At 39.8% G+C, this 24,811-nt stretch overlaps 1 long non-coding RNA gene across 1 annotated transcript; it reads right to left on the bottom strand.

Moving 5' to 3' along the window:
- Positions 1 to 2,697: 2,697 nt before the first annotated feature.
- LOC125084804 (uncharacterized) lies at positions 2,698 to 24,641 on the bottom strand. The gene is made up of 3 exons (XR_007122705.1): positions 24,202 to 24,641; positions 16,375 to 16,482; positions 2,698 to 4,120 (listed from the first exon to the last, which is right to left on the bottom strand). It is a non-coding gene; the product is annotated as an uncharacterized LOC125084804 (long non-coding RNA).
- Positions 24,642 to 24,811: the final 170 nt, after the last annotated feature.

The raw sequence follows: 24,811 nt of genomic DNA, 5'->3' as shown, positions 1-24,811 counted from the left end.
TTGCAAGTCCCTGAAAATCTTATCCCTTCACAGAGTCTGCTGGAACCCAGAGTCTTTCATTGGCAAATGCAGGAGCATAAATGTCTCTTTGGGTACAGCTTCTTGAGTAGAGTTTCCTTCAATCTGAAGGCATAGAGACTGAAGATACGCCTCCTCCCACCTCCATCATAAGTGCCTTTGGGCACTCCAGCTCAACCAGGGAGCATGAGAGGCGTGCAGAAGGCCTGGGTCCATGAGAGTTCTTGGAGTCTCCTTGACTAGGATTTGGTGCTGCGCCTGCCCAGAGACACCCTCCACACCTCTCCGTTCCATGCTCCAGGCTCTTTCTCTGTCCTTTGAGCCGTCCCGCTTTGTCCCTGAAGGTTAGCACACGTTTGGGTCCGTGGGCTCTACTGAACCTACTGCCCACTGGAAGAAATTTGGGGAACTGTTTTTGAAATGTCTCCATATCTTTTCAGCCAAACTGTCAGTTTGTACAGATGTAATTTTCTTTAAGACTTTTTGAGTTGACTGTGATTCTTATGGGGCTTCACTCTATTAAACAAGTGCAGACCCTTTAATCTCTCCAGAACCATCTCTTCTTCACGTCGGGCTTCTGTGGAGAAGGCTGTGGGATGATATCCAGGCTCTATTGCTTGCCTGAGTGGCTCCAAGTATCACTCACTTTAGGTTGTAGAGAACGTTTTGTCTAACTCAATAGCCTCCCAAAGCACCACCTTTGCTCTGTTTGATATCAAAGAATTTTACAGTTACAAATCTTTGGCTTCACCTTTGGCCATCATTTCCCAGCAGTGACTTGGATCTGACCTGTATTCAAAAATCACGTCCTCGGGGCACCTGGGTGGCTCAATGGGTTAAGCCTCTGCCTTCGGCTCAGGTCATGATCTCAGAGTCCTGGGATCAAACCCCGAATCGGACTCTCGGCTCGGCAGGGAGCCTGCTTCCTCCTCTCTCTCTGCCTTCTGCTCTGCCTACTTGTGATCTCTCTCTCTCTCTGTCTGTCAAATAAATAAATAAATAAAAATCTTTAAAAAAAAAATCACTTCCTAACCTTAGCATCATTTGCCATCTGTAGAAACAGGATTTTCAAAGCTATCGATTCCATTATTTCTCCACTTTATTTTATTTTTTGTGTACAGGGTAGACAACTGCAAGCAGGCATAAAAGAACAACTTTTAGAGGCTACAGAATATCTTAGATGGAACTTTTCAACAAGTAGTTAATCTGGATCAGTGTTGTGTTATGCCAAAAAGAGACAAAGTCCGTACTCTCATAGTGGTTACACGAGATTGAGTGCAGACAGATAATAGTGAATACTTTAAAATTTTTTTAGGGAGTACAAAGACAGTGAATCAGAGCAATGCTCTAGTGATAGTGGTATTCTCATTTCAGTGTGGACTGTCAGGAATTGGCCACATGACTCAGAGGAAATAGGAAACACCTATCTCTGAGACGTCATTTAAGGGAAATGATGAAGACCAGGCAGCCACATCATGGTCCTGTAGGATTCCAGATAAACAGTGGTATGTGCAAAGACACTGGGGTGGGAAGAAAAAAATAATCTTCCTATGTAGTTTTCCTGTGAAATTGTAGTTTAGATATGGGATTAAAATAGAGAAAAAAAAAAAAACTATGTCTTTTTCCTAAGAGGAAAACTTCAACTGATAATTTCATAAAATTTATGATTTTAAATTAATAGCAATTTTTATTTCCTGAGGATTCTTTGCTGTGAAAGTATTGGCTTACAGTTTATCTTCATATATTTTCCCTTCATGTCACTGAATCTCTAAGATTATTGCTTATAGTATTGCTATGACTGGTATCATAACCAAATGAGTTGTGTTATCCTTTCCTAGCTCAGTCATTTTCCACAAATTATATCTTCTGAAAACATGTATTTTCTGTTTAGATTTGACAAGGCAAAGACTTGGAAAAATAGAAGGTAGGAAGATCACAATGATGAGTTCTGAATGTCTATTTTAACTTTTCTTTTGTGATAACTTGTACATGTATGTGCATGTGCATTGGAAGTCTTTTCCCCAAAGAAAGCATTGTCCCTGCTCAGACTTTAAATATACCTTTCCTGATCTTAAATTTTACATAAAAGATATATGTATATATGTTTTCTAGTTATATATTTTATTACCCTCCTGTCTCTATTAGACACACAACATGATGCTCATCAAACATAGACTCAAACCATAAAAAATATTGTTTGCTATTTGAAAGAGCACCCAGAGAACTGGAGAGCTGCTATGGGAAGATTTTCATGGGAGTCTAAGAGGAAATAATAGAATAAATGCACCACTTTCTCATTACTTCCTTCTAAATACTTGCTTCACTTTGGTCAGCACCGACTTTCTCTAATTTCTGCACAAACACATGCAAACATGTACCCATGAATATTTTTTAAAAAGTCACATTAAATGTGTGGGTAATTAAGGGTAAGCAGATGGGTTATTCATGGTTTTTATTTTAAATTGTATTTTGATTCATTCATGTAACTAATAAATTTCCATATTAGAGTGTGGACCAAAAAAAAAGAAAAAAAGCCATTAGCTGCATTTACTGAGTCCATAAAAATTAACATGTAAATATAGGAAACATAATTGCCAAATTATTTATGGACCTCTTGTTGGCATAAATATTTTTAAGGCTGTTATTTCCAGGTAAATCTGACAGCAGACGAACTGAATAAATCCAATTAGGAGATACAAAACCATGTACCCCACTCCACATCCCTCAGTAATATTCTGGGACGAGTGCAGGCAACAGCGCCTAGGGCAGATTTGAGCCTGCTGGCACTGAGGCTGCTGGGTACTGGAATTTAGAACAAGCAAAGACTTAGATATACTCATATATGATCACAGTTGAGGTTTGTGTAGTTATCACGTCCTGGAATAAAGACTCGAACATCCAGAAGATCAGGAAAAAAGCCAGCACAAGGTATTAGGTTTTAAAAACCACGTATTTTAACACCCTGGGGGTAGAATGCCATTCCTGCCCACTGCAGAAGTAGAATCAAAAAGTCAGGGAAGTTTAAAAAAAAATAAAAAGAAAGAAAGCAAGAAATCATTTGTAAAGTCTTTCCTTCTAATAAAGATGCCCCTGAAAAAAAGGAAAAAAAAAATCAGGGAAAGAGAGGACATTTTGACCAGTGAATTCCTTTTTGACACGTTCAACAAGGATTATAGGTGCAGTCTGAGCACAGGACCTGGAAGTGTGGTCTAAGGGTGAGAGCTGGCTGGGAGGCTGGAGCACGTGACCCGAGAGGATTCCAGGTGAGAAGAGGACTGCTGATAGGTGCATGAACCCTTGGTTGCAACAGACAGCATCTGTGTCCTGTTTGCTTTTGTTCAGTGCCGGAGGAGAAACCCACAACTTTTCTATTTTGAATCGACCAAGGACAAGATCTTTGAAATGCGTTTTGGTTATCTTTCATTCTACGTCTTGAAAACTGTAGATGAGGCAGCTCTCCAGTGCGTTACCGCCAACGTGTGTGGCTTGAAAGACTTTCGTAATGGGAAAGAAGGACTAACTGGGTCTCATCTTTAGAGGTATCCAAAGCCAGAGCATGAATCAGAGGTTGAAAGAGCCAAATACTTAAAAAAAAAAAAAAAAAAAAAAATTACCTTTCATCCTAGCTATCACATTTTAGGATGAAAAAAAATCAGTTACTGGTATCATACTAAAGGTATTGTTTTATATTTTTTTATACTTTTATCCATAATTAGGGTGACAACATATGTTCTTGTCAAAACTGGGACTCTTTAGAAGTGGGAGGAGGGGAGGAATAGGTGCTTAGCCAAGTCTGGTCATCAAGACAGCCCGGGTACAAGCAAGAACCTGCCCGTGGAGACACAGGGGGCCCGACTCAACGCCTCCTCTGTGTTTCAGATTTTGCGATCCTCGTTTCAGTGGCATCTCAACATCTTAATCTGAAATCTATTTGTAACTCAGTAGCTTCTCTCATTATTATCTGTGGTTTTCCCCTCAGGTAAGCATATGATAGAATCATAATAAGCATTCACGGGTGACATTGTCGGTACCATCAACTTCCTCTGTTTGATGAGAAAACAGGTGCATTTTCTATCACACGAAGCTTGTTTGTTTTCATTCGCTGGAAAAAAAAATACACTGGAATCAGAAGTATGAGAAATACTTGACTACATATTTTCTTTATTTACAAAGGGCTGGGAGTGGAATACTCCTGGAATTTCTGTAAGAAGATGAAAGCAAATATTTGTGTTTCGCCTAACTGAAATTCTGTCACCATCCTCCTAGAGGGAAATCTCAAGAATGTCCTTTCTTGCTTTTAAAAGTTAATAATGTGAAAATTTTGGTCTCAGCTTCTCCGGAGACAATGAGAAATGACTCATTCAAAAATTTACATTGATCTCTCATCCAACTATATTCCAACTGATAAAATTGATTTCCTTTCCTTCTGTAAATGTATTATTCAGTCAAAAGAGATTTCTTGACATAATAGTGATTTCCCACTGTCTGCTTGAATAGTACTGTTGAAATATCAGTTTGTTAATCATAACCGTGCTTATTTGTGTATTACTTTTTGACTAATACTCCGCTCTGTTTGCCGCAATTTTAAAGAGGAAAAAAGAATGAGCTTTCTCAGCATCTCTATGGTAAGAGGAGAGAAATTACACCCAGAAAAGGAGGCCGTAGGCCAGAGCTCACCCTGTTGGAGCTGTCAGAAGACAGTAAAATACGTAAGGGGTATGCATTACCAGGCATGGGGAGAAGCTCTGCACCCACTTCCTAACCCTCACAAAGTCCAGTTGTCAACAGCGCTACACAGAACAACTCCGTGAAACAGGAATTCAAGTTGGAGTCATTAATACTAGACATATCTATCTCATCAGAATTAGCAGTTCTTGGTGGTTAGAAGGATTTTATTAAGGGGTATGAATCGAGTGACACTCCCCATAGAAATCGCCTGAGGAAGTAAGTGGGTAAGATACAGAGAGAAATGGGAAAGGCTTGGGAGGAGAGACCCAGGGACATGGGTGGTGGGGAGTTACACATGGTTCCCTCTGGGAAACAGAAGAAAGAGAAATCTTTGATTTCACCGAGCTGGAAGTGGGAAGGAACAGCTCAGGGAGAGAGTGCCCTAACACAGCTGCTGTTCATTGTGCATGAACTAGAAAGGAAACGCCTAGAGCCTGGACAACTTGTTAGGGATGAGGAGACAATCTCCATATTCGAGAAAGTATACCAAATCCCCTCTGGTTCAGGAAAAGTTATTTAGAGGGACGACAAATCTGGACGTTCCTTTCCCAGAGACTAGCTCACTGACTCTCTCCGGGTGGGGGTGGTCCTTGTTTCCACCGAGCCCAGGACATCTGGCCACCATGTCTTCTGCTCACATCCCCTAAGTTTCTTCACACCCTCTTCCACACCTGTTCTCTACCAATGAGGTCCGTGTTTCCCATGGCAGGTCAGAATAGATCTGTTTAAAAAATCATCAGCTGGGTGAAGGTGGACCCAAGATTGGGTATCAGTCTCTTACTATAGATCCAGTTCTCTTTCCATAGCATGGGCCCATGTTAAGGAAAAAATTATTTAATTTAATAAAGTACCAAGAAGATGACCAGACATGGGGAGAAGCTCTGCACCCACTTCCTAACCCTCACAAACAAAGCCCAGAAGCAGGAGACCACCTCCTCCCTTACTGAATTCCAAGATATTTTGCCCTGTTGTTCTTCACTCTGCTTATTTTTTTATTGTGTTTTCATTAACAAAAGAACCTAATACAATTATGATACATTAGAATGTGACTCACTCTCAAAAAAATATAGGACAGACATGGTAGGAATATAATTTCACTAGTGGAAAGTGAATAATTACAATAGAACTTAAGTTTGAAAACTTTTCAGGGAGAGAAACACTCTCTTCTCATTCTATTTCTTCATTCATTTTGTGATAATTACATTCATTTTGCAGATCTAGATGTATTTTTTCACGAGAAAATAGTAAGCTTCACAAATATATAATGTGCTATTACATATATATTTACATTTTCAGTTAAATATATCCTGCATTTATTTTTTTTTTCTATTTAAATTCACTGCATGTAGGAACACACATCCAGTTTCCCTTCCTGCTCCCCTGTGGAGTAATTGAGTGTCTGTGTGTGTTAATAAAAGGAAATAGTGATTAAGTACAAAGAACTTCTTAATTCAAGCTAAAACCCTTGTTCTTGAAACACAACTATTATTTGTCTATACCATTAATAGTAATAGTAATACACTATTACTTTTAATGTCCTTTCGTGATCCATGCTTCTGGACAGAACAATGAGATAAAAAAGCATTGTAATTATCTATAATAGGAAATGCAATTTCATTTCCAAAGAACGAATACATCATAATACTTAAACATTGTAGGAAGAATACGACTGATCTAATCAATAATTAAATAGTCAAAGGAATGTGACCTTCAAGGCTATGGCTAGATAATTATGAATGGTTCAGAGTAATGGAATCACATTCTGTTTCAAATTGAAAAAGTGTACGTATTGGTCAGCTCAGGCTGGTGTAATAACATACCACACACTGGGTGGTTTAAACAACAGAAATTCATTTTCTTGCAGGTCAGGAGCCTGGAAATCCAAGATCGAGTCGAGCTACCGGGGGGGAAGAGGAACTTGTATCTCCCAGGCAAGCAAAAGAAGCCTGAGCCCAGGCCCAGTGTCCCAGGTCTGCGATGCTGCCAGCAGGAAGGGCTGGATTCTGTGTCATCTGCTGTAGACTGTGACACACAGGTATGCCTGGGACATCTGGGGGACACAGAGAGCTCAATGGTTGAGACAGAGTCTGAAAAACACAGTAAATGTTCTAACTGGGAAATTACATGCACAAGCCCAGAGAAAATGCATTCTCAGAAAAGGTTTGCAAGGCCTCCCAAAATCTCTAGCTGGGCTGGCTGGTGAAGGTGTTTCCCTGCATGAATCCATCACATAAGAATGAGAGAGGGGCTTTCAAATGTGTGATTCCAATACAAAATTAAAGGGCACATGGAGAAAAAGGAAAACACCTCCCAATCAAAGGAACCAAAGGCATCTTAATGATATTAGCATAATAGTATTTTAATGATGTGTTTATATATTTCTCCTCTGTTGACAATTTTATTCTCACTTCCACGATTTGTATAGCACTCTTTATATCAGGCCATTAGTGAACTGGGGCCAGGAGAGTAAACACAGGTAGCTCAACACGTTCCCAGTGACTTCTCACGTAAAAAGTTTAGGTGCTAATGGTGTATCAACAAGTTATCCATTAAATGAAATATCCACAAGCTGGGCACAGGAGCTCCAACAAAGGCACAGCCTGCATTAGCAGTTGTATGGGCATTAGCCGTGACATGTTAGTCCTTGACATTCAAAGGCATTAGCCAATGTGTGGTTTTTGTCTCCATATGTAGACCAGCTGCTCACAGGTGAAAGCTCTCCCGTACCTTTCATTTTTGGCAGTTCAGCCGCTTTGACTCATGCCCCACATATGCCATCGATCTGGAAAATGTGCAGAATCTCTGTGGTTTCACACCAGCTCCGTGGCCTTGTTGCTGTTCCCACCATGGTACAGCTGTGGCAGCAGGTCCGAGGGCCGCCCCCATGGTGACAACGATAAGCTTAGGAGCAGACCGTTTTAAGTAGAGCATCCGTTGTGACTTCCAGAAGCACTGTTTGAAAGCCACAACATGCAGGACTGGAAAGAATCACAAATTTTATGCAAAGCCTTTTATTTTATTAAAAAAAAAAGTTTAAAGAATGTAAATTGATAGTCAATGATTCTTCATTGGTTATTAACACAAGTGAAGTGGGTATTCTTTCCAAAGTGTCATGTTGTCATTAGAATAGTCCATTGACAGCAATGTTCTTTCCTTCCTTTCCTTCCCCTCTTCTTCCCTCCTTCTCTTCCTTCTATTTTGGCAACCATTCACTTGTTAATTCATCTATTCTCAGTTTTTTTGTTTTTTTGTTTTTTTGGGTTTTTTTGGCCAGGCACCTAAAATGTTCCCGGATCATTATGAAATGCTAAGTATGTAAAAATATAAGTTATAACCACAGCTTTAAAATTAACAGCTAAGGTGCGCCTGGCTGGCTCCATCAGTGAATGGCCTGCCTTCAGTTCAGGCTCAGGTCATGATCCTGGGGTCCTGGGATCCAGACCCACATTGGGCTCCCTCCTCAGCTGGAAGTCTGCTTCTCCATCTCCCTCTGCCCCTCCCCCAGCTTGTGCTTGCTCTCTCTTTGTCTCTCTCAAATAAATAAACAAAATCTTGAAGAAAAAAAAAAAAGAAAGAAAGAAATACCCTTCCTGAGACTTAACTTTTAGCTTATGAAGTTATTACTACTTTCCCAGAAACTATGGTTCTGAGAGTCAGTGAGTCTGATGTTAGCTACAGCTAAGCTTTGTTGGAATTTTCAGATCAATACACAACTTGTCATTTGAGGGCGAATCTCCATGTTTAGCATCTAAATTGCGGATCATAAAGCAATTCTTCCCTTGATTTGCTGGTTCCAGATGGATAGATTCTGACTTAGACTCCGTTCGGTTCCCTATTGCAGTCCGTTGTGCCTCTAACAATGCTCAGCATCCTTGCAATTTGGACATGGACCATCAGAACTAAATTGCAAGACCCCCTTGAGAAAGGATGTCTCACTAGGAGCAAATGCCCATGAAAGCCTTTTGAATCTTTTCTAATCACCATCTCACCCTCCAGCTTCTTCCTCTTTGTTTTCTGACAGTAATGAACCAGAACACAGTGATGAAAGTCTGAAAGCTAAAGGGATTATTTTTAATTCTGAAACTCATTTTTATGGATCGGTTGCACTTATAATCATGTTTAGATTGTTCCTGTTGCTTTCCCTCTAATTTTCAAGGGAGATAATTTCACTTTCTGTAAATCTTTCGCTTTCAGTTTGAGAAGAGTTATCTGTTTCCCTTCGTAGACGAAACCGAGGGCTAAGTTGATTTGGTTTTTATCACTGAACAACCATCGAGACTCATCCAGGAAAGGCTGTGCCCCTAAGGTGCACCAAGTGAGTGGCCTGGGGAAGAAAGGGGGACAGACACAATTCAGGGATTCCCCCCACTTCATTCATATCCATCCACTCTACAATACTGCAATGTTGCCACAGAGATTACTAATCCCTTTGAAATTATTTTTGTGTTTATACATGACAACGGGAGAAAAAGTCATAAATCTTCAGGTAACTTTACATTTCCATTAAGTAAAGTGCATTAAAAACTAAAATTATAGTCAACCCCTTTATATCTCACAGATACACTATGTCCAAAAACAACATGATTTGAACAGTTATTTTAGTTTCCAGTGAAGTAAAAATTGTTTAAAGTCCTGGTGATTGCAATGCAGGCTCTCCCTATTTCAGAGTCCCAATGTACTGTGCCGTTTTAAAAGTAGCTATTAAGACTATACTTGCAGGGATCATTTCTATAGTTTGTTAAAAGTAGCTACTTACTGGTATTTTTTTTTTTCAGTTATTTTGGCAGTTTTAAATATATGGATATCAATATTTTTAAATTAAGGTGTACAAAGATATTATTTCATGTATTAAAAATTTCAGTTGAATAAAAGTACATCAAAAACCCCTCCACTGATTAAAATTTTTCAAAATATTGTATTACTTTAATTATATTTCCCTGGATATCTAGTAAGATCCAATTTTTTTTTCTTAATTCTATTAATGATTTTTGTTTTCCAAAGAGCCAGTTAAAGTCTCTATCAAGTTATAGGCCTCCTTGAAGGAACAGTCTTAGCATAAGAATTTGGGGAATATAAAAGATATCTGAAGGACACAAGTAGAATCTCCTTCATGAAGTGTCTGATAAAATATTTTGCCCATTTTTAAATGTTGGGTTTGAGGGGCGCCTGGGTGGCTCAGTGGGTTAAAGCCTCTGCTTTCAGCTCAGGTCATGGTCTCAGGGTCCTGGAATCGAGCTCCGCATCAGGCTCTCTGCTCAGCAGGGAGCCTGCTTCCTCCTTTGTCTCTGCCTGCCTTTCTGCCTACTTGTGATCCCTGTCTGTCAAAAAAACAAATTAAAAAAAAATCTTTAAAAAAAAATGTTGGGTTTGACTTCCTCTTACTGAGTTGTAGGTGTTCTTTATATATTCTGAACACAAGAACTTTGTCAGATATATGTTTTATAAAAAATTTCTCTTCAACTGTTGCTAATTTTTGCAGTTTCTTAATGGCGTTCACAAAGAATATACTCTAAAAATTGCAACTTGGTCTTAGTTTAATTTATCAATGTTTTATTTTGTGATCTGTGCTATCATATGTCTCACTCCAGAAATATTTGCCTAAGCCAGGGATACAAGGATTTTCCTCAAACGTTCTGCCAGAAAATTTGTTTGACACCCTCATTTATATCTAAGATCCATTTCAAGTAAGTTTTTGTGTGTATGTGAGGTAAGGGCTGAGGTTCATTGGTTCATGTTAATATCCAAGCAAGTTGGCACATCTTGTTGAAAAGATTATCTTTCCTCTTTAAATTATTTTGGCACTTCTGTAAGAAAGAAATGGATCATATATCTATGTTGGTCCGATTCTGGATTTTATATTCCGCTTCATTCATCTATTGGTCTCTTCCGAGCCAATCCTAGAGTCTTGACTACTGCAGTTTTCTATTAATGCTGGTAATGAGTTAGCGTGTACCCACTAGACTTGTTCATGTTCAAAACGGTTTTGGCTATTTCAGGTACTGTAAATTTCCATTTCCATGGTATAATTGACATCATTGTCTTTAAAGGGTTTCCTTAGATTTGGATTGTGTTTGCATGGCAATGTCTAGATGAAGTTGGTGAGGATCCCACAATGTTAATACAGCATTGACTCGTCAAATCCAGGAACATAGGCAACTGCCTGGTTATCGATGTGCTCTGCAGTTACTCCAGCAACACTTGGCAGGAATGCTTCCTGCACTTCCAAAAGTTTTCCCCATTTCTTCCAGGTTATGTACATTATTGGCATAATAGGGTTAATGGGTTTTCACTATCTTTTAATGTCTTGGGCATCTGTAATGATGTTCTCTCTCCATGCCCCTCGATTCCTCTTGCAGGAATTTTAATGGTTTGTAGATTGTTTTTTTATAAATGGCTTTGGGTTTATTGACTTTTCTCTATAGATCTCATTGTCAGGGTCATCGAGGTAGGGTTGTACGTCCGTTACTCCCTGGAGGATCCCACACATGTGAAATAGAGCTTGTGGTTGGTGGCGGGGTTCAGATGGCCCAGTTCTGGATCCTTTCCTGCTGTGTGGCCCACGACTGGCTGCAGGTGGACCGCTGAAACCCGCCTGCCCCACAGGCTTGTCTCCTTTCAGCTCAGGCTTTTCTCCTCCTGGCGACGACACTCTGCTGGTTGGTGCACACGCATCTGGGACCATTGCTGCTGGTTGGGGGACTGATGTTCTCATCATTATGTGATGTCCATCTTTGTTCCTAGTAATTTTATTTGCTCTTAGAACTGTTTCTTCTAGTATTCATATAGGCACTGTTGTGATTTGTGATTTGTGAAATGTGATTTGTATCACATTTCCCATTCTTTTACTTTCAATCTATTTTGTTATGTGTGATTTTCTTGTGTACAGAGTATAGATGGGTCATGAGTTTTTTCTCTATTCTGCTAATCACTGCCTTTCAATTTGTAAATTTAGACATTTTAGTATATAAGTTTGTATATGCTGAGGCTTAATTTTGTCTTATTTGTTTGTATTTTTTTTTAAATTTTTTAAGATTTTATTTATTTATTTGACAGACAGAGATCACAAGTAGGCAGAGAGGCAGACAGAGAGAGAGGAGGAAACAGGCTCCCTGCTGAGCAGAGAGCCTAATGCGGGGCTCAATCCCAGGACCCTGGGATCATGATCTGAGCTGAAGGCAGAGGATTTAACCTACTGAGCCACCCAGGCACCCCTGTTTGTATTTTTTTTTAAAGGTTTTATTTATTTATTTGACAGAGATCACAAGTAGCCAGAGAGGCAGGCAGAGAGAGAGGGAGAGGGAAGCAGGCTCCCTGCTGAGCAGAGAGCCCAATGTGGGACCCGATCCCAGGACCCTGAGATCATGACCTGAGCCGAAGGCAGCAGCTTAACCCACTGAGCCACCCAGGCGCCCCTGTTTGTATTTTTCCTTGTGTTTCTTGTTCCTTCCATTTTTTTCCTTCATGTCCATCTTTAGGTTACTTAAAAATCTTTTACAGTTACATTTTTGATTTATTTATGATGATTTCGAGTCTATTGATTTGTACAGTTTCTCTGAGTGGTTGTTATAGTTCTTGCTATGATGTGTATAATTTATTGCAAGCTATTGGTCTCAGTGTTTCACAACTTAGAGTGGGGTGCAGAACGTTTGTTTCTCTTCAGGTCCTTTTCCCTTCCACCCTAAAAATATAATTGTCTTAATTATAATATTATTAAAATTAAATATTATTAAATAATACTTAATATCAGTAATATTAATAAAATAATGTTCAATATTATCATATTATATTAAAATGTAACTAGCACCACATCAGTTGTAACTTTCTTCCAGCCAAAATATTTGAAAGAAGCTCTCATGCAGTGAAGAACAGCCTATTATATTAATAATTAATTTTATATAAATTATAATAAACATATTATATATAAATATAATAAAATTTATATACATTATAATACATTATTATATTAATAAATTACATTATATTAATAACAGATAGTTGGAAGAAAGGCAGGCAGGGAAAGGGGGCCCCACCCTAAGAGGAACCACCCTTAAAAGGATTTTATACCACCCAGCAAGGAGCCCTCCACCCTCTCCCATGTGACAGAAACCTGACTGGGTGACAGGTGCATGAGGGTTAATCAGATTAAAGCCGCCCACCAACAAGCCCATAAAACCCCCTGGACTTAGAAACTCTGGTGGCAACCCTCTGGGGTCCTTTCCCTCTTCAGAGCTTTGTACTGTCACTTTGCTATCACTTTGTTGACCATCCTTCTGTCTGGTCTCCCTCTTCATTCTTCACAGAAGTGTGACCAAGAACCCCGGGCACTGGCAGAGGAAAATTCCTGTAACAAACTTCCATGTTTCCCCATCCATCATTCTTTCTCCTTTTCTGAAGATCCCTTCTGCCTCTGTCACCATTTCCTCTGAGTTTAGAGAGCTTCTTTTAGGTGTCATTTAAGGGTAGACTTGCTAGCAAATTTTCGTGCTCCTTTGACTGAGAATGTCTTCATTTCCTCCTTATTCCTGACAGACAGTTTCATTACTGGATATAGAATTTCCAGTCGTTGTTTTTGGTTTGAATCTCTATGTTTATGACTTTTTACCGAATTTGGGAAGTGTTCATTGTTCCTTCAAATACCTTTTGAGTACCACACTCTCTCTTCTTCTGTGTTCTGAACTTTTGCTCTTTTAAATTTTTCTACAGAAACTTGAGGCAGTTAGTATTTTCTATGCATTGGTCAAATTGAATCAGTTCTGTTGACCCACCTTCCTATTCAGTGAGTCCGGCCTTTGCATCAACATTCTGTTAAGAACAGCGAGTGAGCATTCTCCAAAACCTCAGTTATTGCAGTTTTCAGTTCTCTAGCTTCCTTCCTGTTCTTTTATAGAACTTCTATTTTTCTGTTGAGGTTTTCTATTTTCATGTGTTTCAAGACATTCTGGAATTGACTTATAAAACCTTTATAAGAGAGTTATTTTAAAATATTTCCAATATTGGATTAAACTCCACATCAGAATTTGTTGGTTGTCTTTTCTCATGAAATGGTGGTTGTTCTGTTTGCTGGTATAAGGAGTGATTTTCTGTTCTATATCAGGCACTCTGTTTATCTCGGTCGGGACTCTTGTTCTTATCTAACTGCCGTATCCCTCTGTATCCTTCAAAGGCAGCAACCGTGTTTATGTTTAGGCTGTGAGTTCTACTTAATTCTCTGAACTTTAATTCCCATCAGAGTTTCGTTTTTGAGCCTTTGCCATGTCCTGCTTGTCGGCTTGGTTTTCAGGTACTGCTGGGACCCTTGCTCAAGCCCCACCAGTGTCTGTGGGGGGTCCCCAGGCAGTCTTCTGGGGTGGAGAGAAGCCACGGATGGTCCTGGTCCCCTCATCCCACCTGGGGGAGGTCAGGGACCCTCAGGTTTTTGGCCCCGGGCCTGGCTCTGGACCAAGGGTGAGGTAGCCACGAGTCTCTGTCGCTTGGCTTGGGGCATGAAGCAGGGGCTGCAGACTAGGCCTTTGCTGTGATGACTGCTCTTGGTGGTTTGGGTCACCAGCAGAGGCCCTGCTGGAGAGAAGCTTGTGACCCCTCGGTCTCTGCTGGGTGTCTACTGTCCCAGTCCCTCGGTCAGAGAGAGCAGAGGTTTCCTTGCCTTTCTTTCCTTTTCTCCTTCTGTTGTCTACCCCTTCTATTCCTCGTTGCCTCTCCACTCATTACGCAGCCCGGAGTGTGCGGAGATGGAAGAACAGGGGGTGTTGTTCCTACTGACCCTGCACTTCCCAGAACTCCCCAGTCCAACAAAAGATAGTTGAGATACAAACTATTGAACAAGCTGGTCATTGGAGTGCTGTAACAAGGAGTAATTAAATATCTGTATGTACTGATGTATGCCACCTCTAGACTATCTCAGTGTCTAAAACTACCAATCAGTGACGTTTTTAAAGTTTCAGAAACCATGCATATAAGGCATACACATTTTGGAGGGTAACGCTCTACTATTGCATGTAGGTAGAACAGGACAGGAACAAAATAGCAAAACCACCGCAACTCAGCTTTAAATACCTTGGGAACCACAAAGCAAGGGAGATATTAATGCCTCAGGGGGACACAGGCCTTTCACGAAGTTTCACTGCCCAGACCTCTCAGGCCCAACTGTACTCAGTGCAGGTGAGAGAGAGCGGCTTCGGTGGTGTCCCACAGATTAGTTTCAGGTGTTGCTTTGCAGTTTACGACTCTGTGGCCTTGGCTAAGTTACTTTGACTAGTTACGCTTTCCTGAGCTTTTGTTCCCTTTCTTTTAGTTTGGAAATGACAAAAGTTAGTTCAGACAGCATCTGTGTGGCAACTAATGAGAATGTGTTTATTATTTTTTAAAACCTAGTAGAGTGCTTTGGGATTAATAAATGTGAGTTTTATCCATCAGGCGCAGAATTTCCATAGATGCCAGGTTTGGTCATTTTCTTTTCCAAATCTCAGAATGAGCACCTCCGTTGAGAATTTGCTGTTACTCTTTTCAGAACACTAAGATGATTGGCTCCTGAAATTTTCAGAGAGTGTATGTTTTCTTATATTTTTATGAGGGAAAAAAAGTACCTAATGGGTCAGAGCAAATTATCTCACTTTATCAATATATTACCATGTCCTGTTAATGAAATATTTAATCTCTGTGCCTACTTTCTATTAAATAAGGTGAGTTATTGTGTCAAGTTCTTTTATTTGAATATAAAATTCTTTCCAAAAGTCTAACTGGCCATCTCTCTGTTATTAGATCTAGATATTTATCTAGAGAAAGAAGAATTTACTGGCCTGGGATTTGGTCTCGCCAGCTCCAGAATATTCTGGAGACACCGGTAGTTGTTGGTCCAGTGTCTAAGTCTGGTACTTAGTCTTCTCTAAAAATTATTGGCAGCCAACCTTTGAAATGCCATATGGTGGTAAAAATAAAGGTAATTAAAATAAAAGAAAAACACAAAGGCAAATAGAAACCATACCACATACCTTGAGGTATAGAAAAAAAAAATCCATCAGCCAATGGTCTAAAATGATATAAACAGTGCACCTGGGTGGCTTAGTTGGTTAAAGCCTCTGCCTTCAGCTCAGGTCATGATCCCAGGGTCCTGGGATGGAGCCCCACATTGGGCTCTCTGCTCAACGGGGAGCCTGCTTCCCCCCCTCTCTCTGCCTGCTTCTCTGCCTACTTGAGATCTCTCTCTCTCTCTCTCTGTCAAATAAATAAATAAAATCTTTAAAAAATGATATAAACATAGAAAAATATTCCTATGTTGAGGACCTTAGGAAAGAGGAAATACTTTTGACAGTTTTATCTCAATAATGAATATAATTTAATACATTTTTTGAAAATGTCCTGGCACAAATCATTATTGCTTTAGCCTCTGAATTAATAAAAATCACAGTGGAATTATATGTTAGTAATCTGTGCATGATTGTGACATGGAAAGGAAAAAAAAACAGTGATTCTACAGAGAAAAAAGGCTAGCATTAAAGTTCTAGGAAAAAATATATAGGATTTTAAAATACGACTCTTCAGTTGATGTTTATGGTGTAAGATACACAAACACACGTGTAAAGATGTGTGTGAAGACAGAGATAGATAGACAATTAGTTACAATATACATACCTATTTATATGCGATGTTTTATTCATTGGATTTCCCTTGATCTATTTAGAGGAACTTGTCCCAGGGAGCAGAAGGTCTGGAAATGCAACTTCAAATCCTAAAACAATGCTGGGAGAGGTGGACATACCAAACAGAATTTTCTGTGCAGTTGGAAATCAGTGCCCAAAACATGATATATTGTCTTTAATGTTTTATAAAGTACTGGAGGAATTTTTCTGTGGTCAGCTGCAAAGACACGTCTTATCACATTACTTATATTTGCTTAACGCTCTATGAATTTTGGATGAATCTTCCCCACAATCACTTCATGCATCCTGAAACAACAGTTGATGTTCCAATTGAATGTTAGCCTAAGTGCTACTTTCGAAACCATTTCACATGTGCTATACAATAAAAGCTTCAAAATGAGTGAGGAAATTTTCTGTTTCCAGGAGCGTATGCTTTATTTTTTCTATTTGCCACTTGTTTGGTGATTGAATATAGACGTCACCATCTTAATAAGGAAAATATAATTCCCATGTCAGTTATATGCTTAAGGGAATTCACTTCCTCTCTGGTCATGCTCTTACTTCTGCAACAGATGAAGATTGGTTGAGGAACACAAAATTTCTATGTATAATTTATGGAGGGCTTTAGGATTGGATTAGATGCAAACAAGCACTCCTTAAAATTATAAACACGTACAGTCTGTGTATGGGGAACTTCTTTACTGCAAATGTTACATTTTTTAAACTATGGAATTTCTTTTAACCTCCTGGTTATGTTGAAACTAATGTACATATAAACTTTTGTACACGAAGTACAGGATATACATGTCTAATATACTTATAATTTATTTTTGAAACATTGCTTCCATCAGTGGAAATATTCTTTCTCTCTAAGATTTTATTTATTTATGTGTGTGTGTGAGAGAGAGAGAGAGAGAGAATACAGGAGCGGGAGAGGGGCAGACAGAGTGGGAGAAGCAGATTCCCTACTGAGCTCTGACCCAGATATGGGGCTTCCAGGGCGGGATCTCGGGACCCTTAGATCATATCTGGAGGAAACCAAGATTCTGCACTCACCAACTGAGCCACCTCAACTCCCCCATCTGTGGAAATATTCTGAAATTTTCATTGTCTGGCATGACAGACGTTAGTTATACATTGCTAACACTCATTGAAATGTTGCTAATGTGATTTAGAAACTAATTTTTTAAATTTTAGCTAGTTTACCCTAACTATTAAATTTAGATGTAAGATGAGGTCATTTAATATATTTGGGAAACAATGATTCAAAAGTCAGTATTTCCATGGAAGTTTATAATAAATAGATAAAAGGGACCCAAACCCTCAAACACAAACAGATTAACAAAATCAATACTCATCTAATCAAATGTGCCTTTTTAGAAAGCATCATTTACTTTTTTATTTTTAAAGATTTTATTTATCTATTTGTCAGAGAGAGAGAGCGTGTACAAGCAGGCAGAGTGGCAGGCAGAGGAAGAGAGAGAAGCAGGCTCCCCACCGAAACAAGGAGCCCGATGCGGGACTTGATCCCAGGACCCTAGGATCACGACCCGAGCCAAAGGCAGTGGCCCAACCCACTGAGTCACTCAGGCGTCCCTAGAAAGCATCATTTAAAGGAAAAAGAATCACTTATTTTATATATGTAGAATACTTAGAGTGTTAAAAAAATAGATTCATCAAGCAGGAAGGACTCTTAGGAATCAGGCAGGAAGATTCTTCACTGAAAGCAGAGGCATATCTCATTACAAGTATGTACATAATATAAATTACAGTGGAGTTTATTAAAACTTCATTGAAGAACTGATTTGAGAGTTGGCATGACCACATTCTAATGTATTCTGCCAAAATTCTCCTAAGAACTTTTTGTATAACATACTTGCATTTCTTGGCTTTAATGCTTCTATGCAATCGGCTTCATTTAAATTCTGTATAGCCTGGTTTCTGTATTCTTAGAACTCCATCAAACATCTCTCACAGTGGGTACTAATAATCACCCTGTCGCTAACTCCAGTCAATAATTTCCATCCTGACTTACTTCACTGCTCAGTATCTCTCTCTTTTTGGAAACCTTCTTTTCCCTCGCCTGCAGCATATCACACTTGATTGCATTTATTTTTTAATCACTGCAGACTTTTCTTTCTTCTTAAAAGCCATCCTTTCTCCATAAATCCATAAAACATCAGAGTTACTCAGCTGTATTGGTTCCAGCCACCTCTCCTTTTTCACTACATACCATCAAAGATGGCTTCAGTTCCCCCATACAATTATAACTAGGAAATGCATATTTCCTGTTCTATCCTTCTTCTGCATTCTAAACCTCCTTGTCTATGAATCTTAAAAACATCCACTTGCTCAGCCAAAACACTGAGAAGTTCAACAGAGACAAGTCAAGGATCTTTCCCTGTTATTCCCCAAACAGGATTCTCTTCCAGAAATGGTTATTTCAAGAAATGGCCACATAATTCACCCAGTTGCATAGTCAGAAATCTAAGCTCATGTTTGATACACAGTTTAGCAACTTCAGTATATTCAGATCCACTCAATCGTAACATCTATGGATGATTCCACCCGGATATATCAAGTTATTTCTGTTTCCACTGCCACTTCACCAAACAGAATCCTACATTCCAGAAATGTTCTCATCTCTTCCTAAGACTACTGGAACAGTATCACTTCCCAGTCTTTTTTTTTTTTTTCCACCCAGAATTCAGGTTTAATTTTACTATACTGAAATCTGACTTGCCATCTAATAACCAAGAAACCTTCAACAGCTTGTAATTACTCTTATGATAAAACCAGCATCCTTAAAATGGCCTATTAAGACCTTGCATAAAACTCTCTCTCTTACAATATGTATATAACAAATTATTATTAATTGCTTACCATTGGTTATGAGCAAAAATATATCCAACTCATGCCCTCAATGAGTTTACTGATTAGAAAAGGAGAAATATATCATTCAAGTAATTGTATAATCGAATGTAAAAATGCGACTACCATCAGTATTAAAAAGTCCACAGTTTTGTGAACCTATGATAAAGAGGCTTGATTTAGGCTTATAGGTAAAGGATTTTGAGCAGAAATCTAAGGACAGTTTAACAGTTAACTTGATTTTTTTAAAAAATAAAAAAAGACTGCTCCATGAGAGCACATCATCATTTTTAAAACATGTAGAGGAAATTATTTGGATCCTTTACAGACATAAAACACACTTTGTATGCTTCTGTTCATTTGTATTTATTAAGATGCATTTTATGACCCATAATAAGGGCTTGTTGGATCATTTGGTATGCACTGGGGAAGCATGAGTATTCTGCTGTTTCGTGTAGTATTCTATCAAATATTGTAAATTCCTTACTGCAATCCCAACTGTAACTATAGATTTATTTCTCCTTTCAAATCAGCCAGTTTTTGATTCACATATTTTGATGGTCTCTGATTTGATGTGAATAAACATTTATGAGTATTAAGTTCACATGATGAACTGACTACTTGATCATTATGAAATCACCTTCTTTATTTCTGGTAGTATTTTTTTTGCTCTGAATATATACCAAAATAGCCACCCTACATTCTTTTAATTAGCGTCAGCATGACAAAATTTTTCCCACCCTTTTACTGGATCAATTTGTCTTTATATTTAGTGCATTTTTTTCCTAAGATTATTTATTTTAGAGAGAAAGAGCACATAGAAGTGGAGGGGGGGGCGCCTGGGTGGCTCAGTGGGTTAAGCCGCTGCCTTCGGCTCAGGTCATGATCTCGGAGTCCTGGGATCGAGCCCCGCATGGGGCTCTCTGCTCAGCAGGGAGCCTGCTTCCTCCTCTCTCTGCCTGCCTCTCTGCCTGCCTGTGATCTCTCTGTCAAATAAATAAATAAAATCTTAAAAAAAAAAAAAAAAAAAGAAGTGGAGAGGGGGCCAGAGTTTGAGAGACAGAGAAAGAGAGTGAGAATCCTCAAGCAGACCCAGCCAGTTGCATCCCTCCCAGGACCCTGAGATCATAACCTGAGTGGAAATCAAGAGTCGGATGCCTAACCATCTGCAGCACCCAGGTACCCCTGGTGCTTCTCTTAATGTAATTGCTTTGCTTTTAGATCCAATCTGATAATCTCTGCCTTTTGTGTACTTAAGGCACCATTTAATGTACCTATTCATATAATTAGGCTTAAAGTCTATCATTTGTTTTCTATTTCCCTCATCTTGTCTTCCTTATTCCCTTTTTCTGCTTTGTTTGGATTTGTTACTATTACTCAGATTTTATTTTATCTATTTTATTGGCTTATTAGCTATAACTCTTACTTCCTTATTTTAGAAGTTGCTTGTACTAGTTTTCTATTGCTGCATACAAATCACCACAATTCAGTGTCTTTTTTTTTTTTTTAAGATTTTATTTATTCATTTGACAGATAGAGATAACAAGTAGGCAGAGAGGCAGGGGGAAGCAGGCTCCTCGCTGAGCAGAAAGCCTGACTTGGGGCATGATCCCAGGACCCTGAGATCATGACCTGAGCTGAAGGCAGTAGCCTTAACACACTGAGTCACCCAGGCATCCCACACAATTCAGTGTCTTAAAGCAACACTCATTTGTTATCTCCCACAATGGTCAGGATTTCAGGCAGTTTCCATAGGACAGGATTTTTGCATTCTTTTCAGAGTCTTATAAGGTGGCCATCAAGATGTGAACCTGGCTGGAGTCTTTTCGGGAGGCTCATTTAGGGAAGAATCTGCTTCCAGGAACCACTTTACCCTCTTGCGGTTGTGTAAGGGAGGGCCCCATCTCACCAGCCATGGACTAGAATCTATTTCTGCTCCTAGACATACACCCCCATTTTCACCACTAGCAGTTTGTTTCTTCAAGACCAGAAGGAGGGCTCCCTCTCTGGTTTGCTTAGGAGCATGATGTCATGACATCATCACGACGCCATCAGAGTGACCTGTTTTGCCTAATGTAGCCTGATCAACAGATGAATACCCTGCCACCAGTACTATATTCTATCATGTAGAAACAAGTCCTAGTTTCACTGGGAAAGATTACAGGAGACTGACTCATTGGTGGTCACCCTGGGGGATATTAGCACCACTTCTAAAAGAGTTATAGTCCATGGCTTTCTTTTACCAGGGTCCACTTTTACCCAATATGCAGCTTTACATAAATGACAAAAATGTGTAATTTACTTTTGTTTCTTTCCCCCCACCCTTTTTGTGTGCTACATTTTACTTTCATGTATGCTATAAATCCCACATTATTGCTATTTGTATTCACGTAGTTCATTACCTTTTTTTTTTTTTTTAAGAATTTATTTATTTGAGAGCAAGAGAGAACATGAGCAGGGGGAGGGGCAGAGGGAAAAGCAGACTCCCTGCAGAGCAGGGAGCCCAATGCCAGGCTGGATCCCAGGACTGTGAGATCAAGACCTGAGCCAAATGCAGAGGCTTAACCAACTGAGCCACCCAGGTGCCCCTGTAGTTCATTATCTTTTTAAAAAAGATTTAAGTATTGGGGCGCCTGGGTGGATCCATTGTTAAGCATCTGCCTTCAGCTCAGGTCATGATGCCAGGGTCCTGGAATTGAGCCCCTCATCCAGCTCCCTGCTCAGCGGGAAGCCTGCTTCTCCCTCTCCCGCTCCCACTGCCTATGTTCCCTCTCTCTCCGTGTCTCTCTCTGCCAAATAAATAAATAAATAAAATCTTAAAAAAAAAAAGATCTAAGTATTAAAATAATAAATTTTTATTCGTGTAGTTACTATTTCTGGTGTTTTTCATTTCCTTGTATATATTCAGATTTCAATCTAATGTTGTTTCCTTCTGCCTAATAGACTTCTTTCACATTTCTTGTATTGTGGATTTGCTAATGATAAATTCCTTCAGCTTTTGTATGTCTGAATATGTCTTTAGTTAACATTTGTTTTCTGGAAGGTTCTGCAACAGTTTATTTATTTATATGTTTACTAATTTATTTTCTAGCAGTACTTTAAAGATGTTGCTTCACTCTGGTGTTTCTTGCATTATTTGCAAAGGGAAAGTTACTATAATCATTATTTTGTTTCTTTGTATATAACATGCCCTTTCCCTGCCCCCCCATCCAAGCTGCTTTCAAGAATAAAAAAAATAAAAAGATTTTCTCATATCAATGGTTTCAAGCTACACAATTACGTAGGTCTTGGTTAGTTTTCTTCATGTTACTGTGAATTTACAGTTTTCATCAAATTTCAAATTCTTTGGTCATTATTAGTTTTTGTCCTCTTGCCTCCTTCAGGGACTTCCTTTTTAAGCATATTAAGCTTTACAAACTGTCCCACAGCTTACTGTTATTTTGTTCTTTTTATTTCATTTTAACTTTCTATAATTTATCTTAGTTTCTAAGTTGAAGTCTCCAATTTCATTTTTTTCTTTATGTAATCTTTAGTCTGCTACTCACCTATTTCATCTTTCACATTGTAGTTTTCACCATTGTAGTTTTCACAAGTTTGATTTAGGTCTTTATTATATGTTTCATAACTCTGATTAACTTTTTAAGATTTTTCTTATTTTTGACAGACAAAGATCACAAGTAGGCAGAGAGGCAGGCAGAGAGAGAGGGACAAGCAGGCTCCCTGATGAGCAGAGATGTGGGCTCTATTCCAGGAGCCTGAGTTCATGACCTGAACAAAAGGCAGAGGTTTAACCAACTGAGCCACTGACACCCCCTCTGATTAACTTTTTTTTTTTTTTAAAGATTTTACTTATTTATTTGACAGACAGAGATCACAAGTAGACAGACAGGCAGAGAGAGAGGGGAGGAAGCAGGCTCCCCGCTAAGCAGAGAGCCCAATGCTGGGCTGGATCCCAGGACCCTGGGATCATGACCTGAGCAGAAGGCAGAGACTTAACCCACTGAGCCACCCAGGCGCCCCTCTGATTAACTTTTTAAAGAGCTTTATGGAGACTCATTTAAAGTATAAACCGAATTGCTATTTTTTTATACAATTGTGTAACCTCTCCATAATCTAATTTTAGGACATTTTAATTTATCCCCTACAAAAAACGCCATGTCCCTTTGTAGACCCTCTGCATAACCTAGCCACCCCCAATTTGTGCCCCACCAGCGTTCTCATCCCCATCCTAGCCCTGGACAACCATTAGTCTACTTTCTCGTTTGGATTTGCCTATCTGGACATTTTGTTTAAGTGAGATCATAGAATATCGTTTTTTGTGACTGGTTTCTTTCACTTTGCACAATGTTTTCAAGGTTCATCTGTGCTTAAGCACGTATACCTCATTTTCTGTTTTTACTGAAAAATACCCCATTGAATGATGTAGGTTTTGTTTTCCAGGTCACGCTGATGGACATTTGGGTTGCTTCTACTTTTTGGCCCTTGTAAATAACACTGCTGTGGACACTCGTGTACAAGTTTTCTGCGAACACGCTTTCATTTCTCTTGGATATATACCTAGAAGTGGAACTGGGGTCCATATAGTCACCCGGTGTTTAACATTTTAAGGAACTGGTATTTCCCGAGCAGATGCATCATTTTTATATTCCCACCAGCCACATCAGCATTCCACTCTCTGCACATCCTAACCTTTTAATACTTTCTATACCTCTTATTTTTTTGAACGTAACTGTTTTCCTTGCCTGTTTGATTCTAACATTTATTTCTTTTCTGATCAGTGATTTTTTTTTCTTCTCATTATGGTTTTTCTTTTCCTCCTTTTTTGCAAACTTTGTGGTTTTTAACTGGATGCCAGACATTGTAAACCGTACGCTGAAGGCTGCTGTTCAGGCATGCCGGTCTGAGCGCTCTACCTAGGGGCCCTAGCTGGTGCAGCTTTCGGCCTTACCCGGAGGAGCCAATCATGGTTCCTGCCTCTCAGCGTCTTCCAGTTCCTTACGTCCTTTCCCCGCAGACCCCTGGGGCCTACGGTGCCAGGCACTCAGCTAACCCAGAGCAGCGCGGAACAGGTTCTCCGCCGCGGTCCCGGGCGGACCCCGGCCGGCGGGCGGAGCCCCGGAGTGGTGAGCAGGCACTGGTGGGTCGGGGAGACGCATCCTCGGACACGTCCGTCAGAAAGCGACGCGTTCCGGCGCTGCAATCAGCGGCCCCCTGCGCCTCTAGGATTCCTGTTCTTTCCTAAGAATGCCAAGCGTCTGGGAAAGCACACCCAGTGTTCTCCCTCTACCACAACATAATTTTTAAAGTGAACTCAGGGCTTAAGGACTCCCCTAAACCCCGAACTCAGAGACTTATTCTCCAAGTCCCCTCAAGTGGGAAGCGGCCGCGCTCCCTAGTCCTGGCCCACAGAACACTCGCAGCCTACAGCACCTGCTACCGGCTGCGCGCAGGCGCAGAACTCGGCGCGCCGGCCACCAGGGCGCCGGCGCAAACATCCGGCGTTCCAACGGCTCGCTCGTCGGCGCTTACCAATCAGAGTGCACGCTGGCCCTTGGTTC

This window comes from Lutra lutra, chromosome 14 (genome assembly GCF_902655055.1).
Source record: "Lutra lutra chromosome 14, mLutLut1.2, whole genome shotgun sequence".
NCBI lineage: Eukaryota > Metazoa > Chordata > Mammalia > Carnivora > Mustelidae > Lutra > Lutra lutra.
This window is presented reverse-complemented; position numbering and strand designations above follow the sequence as displayed.